Below are 8,973 nucleotides of genomic sequence, written 5' to 3' on the forward strand. Positions count from 1 at the left end.
GCAAAGAAGTTGGCACAGGGGCATTTTTACCACTGTGTTACATGGCCTTTCCTTTTAACAACACTCAGTAAACGTTTGAGAACTGAAGAGATCAATTTTTGAAGCTTCTCAGGTGGAATTATTTCCCATTCTTGCTTGATGTACAGCTTAAGTTGTTCAACAGTCCGGGGTCTCCGTTGTGGTATTTTACGCTTCATAATGCGCCACACATTTTCAATGGGAGACGGGTCTGGACTACAGGCAGGCCAGTCTAGTACCTGCACTCTTTTACTATGAAGCCACGCTGTTGTAACACATGGCTTGGCATTGTCTTGCTGAAATAAGCAGGGGCGTCCATGGTAACGTTGCTTGCATGGCAACATATGTTGCTCCAAAACCTGTATGTACTTTTCAGCTTTAATGGTGCCTTCACAGATGTGTAAGTTACCCATGTCTTGGGCACTAATACACCCTCATACCATCACAGATGCTGGATTTTCAACTTTGCACCTATAACAATCCGGATGGTTCTTTTCCTCTTTGATCCAGAGGACACAACGTCCACAGTTTCCAAAAACAATTTGAAATGTGGACTCGTCAGACCACAAAACACTTTTCCACTTTGCATCAGTCCATCTTAGATGAGCTCAGGCCCAGCGAAGCCGGCTGCATTTCTGGGTGTTGTTGATAAATGGCTTTCGCTTTGCATAGTAGAGTTTTAACTTGCACTTACAGATGTAGCGATGAACTGTAGTTACCGACAGTGGTTTTCTGAAGTGTTCCTGAGCCCATGTGGTGATATCCTTTACGCACTGATGTCGCTTTTTGATGCAGTACCGCCTGAGGGATCGAAGGTCCGTAATATCATCGCTTACGTGCAGTGATTTCTCCAAATTCTCTGAACCTTTTGATATTACGGACCGTAGATGGTGAAATCCCTAAATTCCTTGCAATAGCTCGCTGAGAAATGTTTTTCTTAAACTGTTGGACAATTTGCTCACGCATTTGTTCACAAAGTGGTGACCCTCGCCCCATCCTTGTTTGTGAACGACTGAGCATTTCATGGAAGCTGCTTTTATACCCAATCATGGCACCCACCTGTTCCCAATTAGCCTGTTCACCTGTGGGATGTTCCAAATAAGTGTTTGATGAGCATTCCTCAGCTTTCTCAGTCTTTTTTGCCACTTGTGCCAGCTTTTTTGAAACATGTTGCAGGCATCAAATTCCAAATGAGCTCATATTTGCAAAAAATAACAAAGTTTCCCAGTTTGAACGTAAAATGTCTTTGCAATCTATTCAATTGAATACAAGTTGAAAGGGATTTGCAAATCATTGTATTCTGTTTCTATTTACACAACGTGCCAAATTCACTGGTTTTGGGGTTTGTTTAATGGTAATACTATGATGGTGTGGCTAGGGTTTTAGACCCCAACACAGACACAATGATAGTGAATAAGTGAGGGTTGTACAAAATAGTGTATTAATTGAAAAACATTAAAAACTGGTACGAATACCCAGAACAAAATACAGTAATACCTCAAGTTTTTTGGGATATGAAGTTTGCTTAGATGAATTGTAATGTTTTAGGTTGGGAGCAAAACCCAGGGGTGTCCAAATTGCGGCCCGGGGGCCATTTGCGGCCAGCAGGTCATTTTTTAACGGCCCCACGGCCCATTTTAAAATACGATTAAAAAATTAAAAACATAAAAAGTGGTATGAAAGACCAAACAGGTGAAATGTAACAAGAAAATGTTGCAATGTTTACTCTAATAACACAAAGCTGCCATGGAGGCTGTTTCTTTCTTTAAAAAATAATAATGAATCAAAATCAATGTCATTATGAATTATTGACCTATTCAAGGCTCCAATTACGTCACATTAAATATTCCACTTTGAGATATTTTTTGGGGAAAATGTTGCATATTTTGTGTTTGCCATATAAATAATGTAGCTGTTTTTTGTTTTTTTTTTAAAGAAGGGCCTAAAACGAACAAACAAAAAACATAAACAACAATACAACTTATAATTGACGGATAGATCTGAAGTTGATCTGGAGATTATTGTGTTAAAACTAAACAGTATAAAAAATGTATAATTTATTTTTTAACACTTTAATGAGTAGGACCCTTTTGGTTCCCCAATAATTTTAGTGTGATTTGTTTTTAAGTGTCATCGCTCAAAAAATAATAATGAATTAAAATCAACGGTGTTATGAGTTATTGACCTTTTTAAGGCTCCAATTATTATATAATCTCAAATATTCCATTTAACAATTTTATTGGGTGAAAATATTGCATATTGTGTGTTTTTTCCATTAAAAAACAGGGTTTTCTTTGACAAAAAGAGCATACGACTTAAATCTTTAAAAACGTTATACTGACAGATAGACCTAATGTTGATCTAGGGATTTAAAACTTGAATAATAATAAAAATAATAATACTGAATAATGACACATTTATAATATTTTTTTTACCGAAACCCTTTGGGGTCCCTGGGATCAAGCCTGAGTGGAGGCCTAAATGTGTATTTTTTATACATATATTGTATTGGTTTTTAAAATAAAAAAATATCAAAATGGCCCCCGCTTGCTTTGATTTTTTTAGTGTGCGGCCCTCAGTGGAAAAAGTTTGGACACCCCTGCCGTAAGATCTGACCAAAACATCTGGTGTCTCACTTGCTAACATTAGCTTATAGCTAGCTAGCCAGGCATAACTTTGTTTTTCCAAACATGGGGACAAAGAAAGTGAGTATGAGGGACTGTAGGCTACTGAGCAGAAAGAGCAGATTATATTAATTGAATTAAAGAAGTAAATCATCGGAAAACATGGCCCAGCGTTAGGGGTGGGTACCGAATTTTTGTGCTTTTTTAGGTACTGACTGAATTCCGTCTGCGCTACCAGGTACCAATTAATGTAAAAATCAAACGGCCCCATTTATTAATACCCTTGTTCCACATGATGTCATGTCTGGTTGCAGATTCTTCACTGGCTCAAGCACTTGTTGGGGAAACAAGTGCACAGAGTGGACTCAGCCGGACTGCCTCTAGGTATTGTTGCACTTTTCCATACTAACTAAGCAAGTACGCCTGATAGAAAAGGCTCAGAAATACAATTATTGTTTTTTTTTTAGCTCAATGCTAATTTACAATAAATATGCCCTGTCACATGCCATGTTAAACCACTGCTAATACCAAAGTAAACTGTTTATATTTTTTTGTCAAAGCAGGCGCCAAGATGGTGGGAATTAGCATGTGATGGTGGGAATTAGCATGTGATGACTGATTGTCGTGGTCCCCGTCATTTGTGGTGACTTTTACCCGCTGCTTATAATAATTCAGTTAAATTAGCTTCAATAAAGTGCATGCATGGTTAATAATTGTTCTCAACGCCTTGTCTAATTGAAGGTATGGATCATTTGAAAGTTCAATAAAACAGCATTTTCAAATCTGCTTGAACTCAGATCCGTAATGTCGACCTCTGGGGCGGCGTGGCTCAGTTGGTAGGGCCGCGCCAGCAACTTGAGGGTTCCAGGTTCAATCCCCGCTTCAGCCATCCTAGTCACTGCGGCTGTGTCCTTGGGCAAGACACTCTACCCACCTGCTCCCAGTGCCACCCACACTGGTTTAAATGTAGCTTAATGATGTCGATAATGGGTTTCACTATGTCAATCAATCAATCAATCAATCAATCAAAGTTTAGTTAAATAGCCCTTAATCACAAATGTCTCAAAGGGCTGCACAAGCCACAACTACATCCTCGGCTCAGATCAGGGTAAGAAAAAATTCAACCCAATGGGAACAACAAGAAACCTTGGAAGGGACCGCAGATGTGGGGACCCCCCCTGGGTGAATGGTGCAATGGATGCCGAGTGGATACAGTTATTTACGTGAGAGTCCAGTCCATAGTGGGGCCAGCAGGGGAACCTCTTGCATGTAGACACGTCGGGGCGCAGATGACCACTCGATGATGTAAACATAGGGACGTCGGCCGGTGTGAAGCCTTAAAGGCCTACAGAAATGATTTTTTATTTATTTAAACGGGGATAGCAGATCCATTCTATGTGTCATACTTGATCATTTCGCGATATTGCCATATTTTTGCTGAAAGGGTTTAGTAGAGAACATCGACGATAAAGTTCGCAACTTTTTGTCGCTGCTAAAAAAAGCCTTGCCTGTACCGGAAGTAGCGTGACGTCACAGGCTGAAAGGCTCCTCACATTTCCCCATTGTTTACACCAGCAGCGAGAGAGATTCGGACCGAGAAAGCGACGATTACCCCATTAATTTGAGCCAGGATGAAAGATTCGTGGATGAAGAACGTGAGAGTGAAGGATTAGAGTGCAGTGCAGGACGTATCTTTTTTCGCTCTGACCGTAACTTAGGTACAAGCTGGCTCATTGGATTCCACACTTTCTCCTTTTTCTATTGTGGATCACGGATTTGTATTTTAAACCACCTCGGATACTATATCCTCTTGAAAATGAGAGTCGAGAACGCGAAATGGACATTCACAGTGACTTTTATCTCCACGACAATACATCGGCGAAGCACTTTAGCTACGGAGCTAACATGATAGCATCGTGCTTAAATGCAGATAGAAACAAAAGAAATAAACCCCTGACTGGAAGGATAGACAGAAAATCAACAATACTATTAAACCATGGACCTGTAACTACACGGTTAATGCTTTCCAGCCTGGCGAAGCTTAACAATGCTGTTGCTAATGACGACATTGAAGCTAACTTAGCTACGGGATCTCGACAGAGCTATGCTAAAAACATTAGCTATCCACCTACGCCAGCCAGCCCTCATCTGCTCATCAACACCTGTGCTCACCTGCCTTCCAGCGATCGACGGAGCGACAAAGGACTTCACCCGATCATAGATGCGGTCGGCGGCCCGGAGACGGAGGAAGTCAAGGTGAGGTCGGCGGCTTGCGCGTCTGCTATCCATCTCAAAGTCCTCCTGGTTGTGTTGCTGTAGTCCGCCGCTAATACACCGATCCCACCTACAGCTTTCTTCTTTGCAGTCTTCATTGTTCATTAAACAAATTGCAAAAGATTCACCAACACAGATGTCCAGAATACTGTGGAATTATGTGGTGAAAACAGAGCTTTTTGTATTGGATCCAATGGGGTCCGAATACTTCCGTTCACTCCGTGACGTCGCGCGCATACGTCATCATACCGAGACGTTTTCAACCGGAAGTTTCGCGGGAAATTCAAAATTGCACTTTATAAGTTAACCCGGCCGTATTGGCATGTGTTGCAATGTTAAGATTTCATCATTGATATATAAACTATCAGACTGCGTGGTCGGTAGTAGTGGGTTTCAGTAGGCCTTTAAAGCCACGGTGCCGCGTCTACTTCTGGCCCTGTAACAAGGTTATTTGTGTGGTGCAAAAGGGCTCGCTCTTCTACGACCTAGGAGGAGAGGTTACTAGCACTTCACTCCTTGGGCCTGTGTGCTCTGTGTTTAACAATGTTCTTTTCTAGTGCTTTTCCCTGAGCCTGTGAAGTCGACTTCCTCGGTTGAGGTTAAAAAAGGATTTGCAAATCATTGTATTCTGTTTTTATTTACGATTTACACAACGTGCCAACTTCACTGGTTTTGGGGTTTGTAGATTGGATAAATGTGATCATAGATCGGTGATACTTCTCTACTGTTGTTGACTCCACAGGTATTCCACTTTCCTTGGGAGTCAGGACTTTGGCTGGCGAATAGACCCATCTTGTAGAGCTGTAGGGGCATAATAAGAGAAGCAAGGGTATGTGTTCCTACCCAATTTGGAGTCAGGACGCTAACAGTAATCAAGAGGAGGGCTCGCTTGAGGTTGTTTAAAGGCCTACTGAAAGCCACTACTACCGACCACGCAGTCTGATAGTTTATATATCAATGATGAAATCTTAACATTGCAACACATGCCAATACGGCCGGGTTAACTTATAAAGTGCAATTTTAAATTTCCCGCTAAACTTCCGGTTGAAAACGTCTATGTATGATGACGTATGCGCGTGACGTCAATCGTTGAAACGGAAGTATTCGGACACCATTGAATCCAATACAATAAGCTCTGTTTTCATCTCAAAATTCCACAGTATTCTGGACATCTGTGTTGGTGAATCTTTTGCAATTTGTTTAATGAACAATGGAGACTGCAAAGAAGAAAGTTGTAGGTGGGATCGGTGTATTAGCGGCTGTCAACAGCAACACAACCAGGAGGACTTTGACTTGGATAGCAGACACGCTATCCAACGCTAGCCGCCGACCGCATCTATGATCGGGTGAAGTCCTTCGTCGCTCCGTCGATCGCTGGAACGCAGGTGAGCACGGGTGTTGATGAGCAGATGAGGGCTGGCGTAGGTGGATAGCTAATGTTTTTAGCATAGCTCTGTGAGGTCCCGTTGCTAAGTTAGCTTCAATGGCGTCGTTAGCAACAGCATTGTTAAGCTTCGCCAGGCTGGAAAGCATTAACCGTGTAGTTACAGGTCCATGGTTTAATAGTATTGTTGATTTTCTGTCTATCCTTCCAGTCAGGGGTTTACTTCTTTTGTTTCTATCTGCAGTTAAGCCCGATGCTATCACGTTAGCTCCGTAGCTAAAGTGCTTCGCCGATGTATTGTCGTGGAGATAAAAGTCACTGTGAATGTCCATATCGCGTTCTCGACTCTCATTTTCAAGAGGATATAGTATCCGAGGTGGTTTAAAATACAAATCCGTGATCCACAATAGAAAAAGGAGAAAGTGTGGAATCCAATGAGCCAGCTTGTACCTAAGTTACGGTCAGAGCGAAAAAAAATGCGTCCTGCACTGCAGTCTAGTCCTTCACTCTCACGTTCCTCATCCACGAATCTTTCATCCTGGCTCAAATTAATGGGGTAATCGTCGCTTTCTCGGTCCGAATTGCTCTCGCTGCTGGTGTAAACAATGGGGAAATGTGAGGACCCTTTCAACCTGTGACGTCACGCTACTTCCGGTACAGGCAAGGCTTTTTTTTTATCAGCGACCAAAAGTTGCGAACTTTATCGTCGATGTTCTCTACTAAATCCTTTCAGCAAAAATATGGCAATATCGCGAAATGATCAAGTATGACACATAGAATGGATCTGCTATCCCCGTTTAAATAAAAAAATGTCATTTTAGTAGGCCTTTAAGGTCTACCATATCTGAATATGGCAGGCTCAAATTTTCACTCTTAAGTGATTTGACCAATCTAAGTCTGAGACTAGATCTGACCAATCAAAGTCTATGAGCATGAACTGATGAAGCCTACTGAGGTATTGGCACCAGCCACTACACTAGATCTGACCAATCTAAGTCCAAGACTAGATCTAACAAATCTAAGTCCAAGACTAGATCTGACCAGTCTAAGTCTTTGAGCATGAACTGATGAAGCCTACTCTGATGAGAGGCAAAACGTCTTCTAAGGTTAACCAAACAGTCCAGTTGCGATCTATTGAGTGCCCTGAGATTACAATGACCTGGCTGAATGAGAACATTCACAGACAAGAAGAGTTAAATTGTATCGATTGAAACCTTGCGGCTCAATGAGAGTTGTGATTGATCAGTCTCAGGAAAACATTGCCCCTAGCGGCTAGGCAAAGAATCAGGATCTTAAACAGGCTTAGGATGCTGTCAGAAGCACGGGTGTACAGACTATGTTGTAGTATAATGAAGCCTTAAGAAACACAGGCCAGTGAGATAGAAAAATGTCAGGTTAATCCAGACTTGACCTGCCTGTGTAAAAGCGGGATGCAGGTTCAAAAAGGATCATTACTAGCTTTTCCCCTTTGCATCACTACACTGCTGTTTCATTAACAGCGGGTCTCTTGAACTGTTGTTCGTTGTTCGTATAAATGCACCGTAATGTAACTCAGTGTGAAAATGTGATTAAAAATGTGAATATTGATACTATTCTTGATATTATTCATAACCCACATTTTTGGATGGGAATACATATTGATAAAAAGTATATGCACAAATAAGCGTTCAATAATATACTTTTGAATATTGTTAAGAATATTTCAAAAACGTAGTATATCATCCATCCTTTTTCTACTGCTTGTCCCTATCAGGGTTGAGGGGGTGCTGGCTGGAGCCTATCCCATTAGGAAGTAATTTTGTTGACACAGTGAGCAGCCAATCGTGTCGTAGTATTGGGATCGGTATTGATCAAGTCTCCCCTCCCCATGTCTGGGTGTGGTCTGTGTCTGTTCCATCAGACGCTGAGAGACCCAGGCAGACAGAGAGCCCCGTGTCTGTGTTAATGAAAACTAGCGCGGTGGTAGCGGCCTTTGTGGTGGAAAAATACACAAAGATTGATACTGCAAGTCCAAAGGCTGTAAAACCACTTGAGCTGAGAGGCCCTGTGTTGCATCTGGGCCTACCGCATGGTCATGTTTTCTTTTTGGCATTGGATTTGAGACAACCAAGGATTTCCAGACCTGGATGGCGAGTCGAGCCTGAAGTGAATGACTAGACGAACACTGACACTAAACAAACAAACTAACTAACTAAACAAACAGTATCTTTATTTTATTTTCATAATAAAGCTATTCACCTATCTTTTATTTGTCAAGTTTTGTGCACTGCGATGAGGTGGCGACTTGTCCAGGGTGTACCCTGCCTTCCGCCCGATTGTAGCTGAGATAGGCTCCAGCGCCCCCGCGACCCCGAAGGGAATAAGCGGTAGAAAATGGATGGATGGATGGAAGTTTTGTGCACAGTTGAAGACAAATTGCACGGTATAGTCTATGTGTCATGGTATAACACTGAATTATAGAATTAACTCAGAATAGAAAATAAACTATACAGCAAAACTATTTTATTTATGACATCAGGAGCCAGTGGTAACAGTAAAAATACCGGTACTTAAGATCCTTCACCTGGTCCCCAGACTAGGGCTGTCCTACCTAAGGCCCCTTCTACACTAAGGTTATCCAGGGTAAATCCCACCTAACCTTATCCTTGTCCACACACACACACAATGGTCGTT

This window comes from Entelurus aequoreus, linkage group LG22 (assembly GCF_033978785.1).
Source record: "Entelurus aequoreus isolate RoL-2023_Sb linkage group LG22, RoL_Eaeq_v1.1, whole genome shotgun sequence".
In the NCBI taxonomy this organism is placed as follows: domain Eukaryota; kingdom Metazoa; phylum Chordata; class Actinopteri; order Syngnathiformes; family Syngnathidae; genus Entelurus; species Entelurus aequoreus.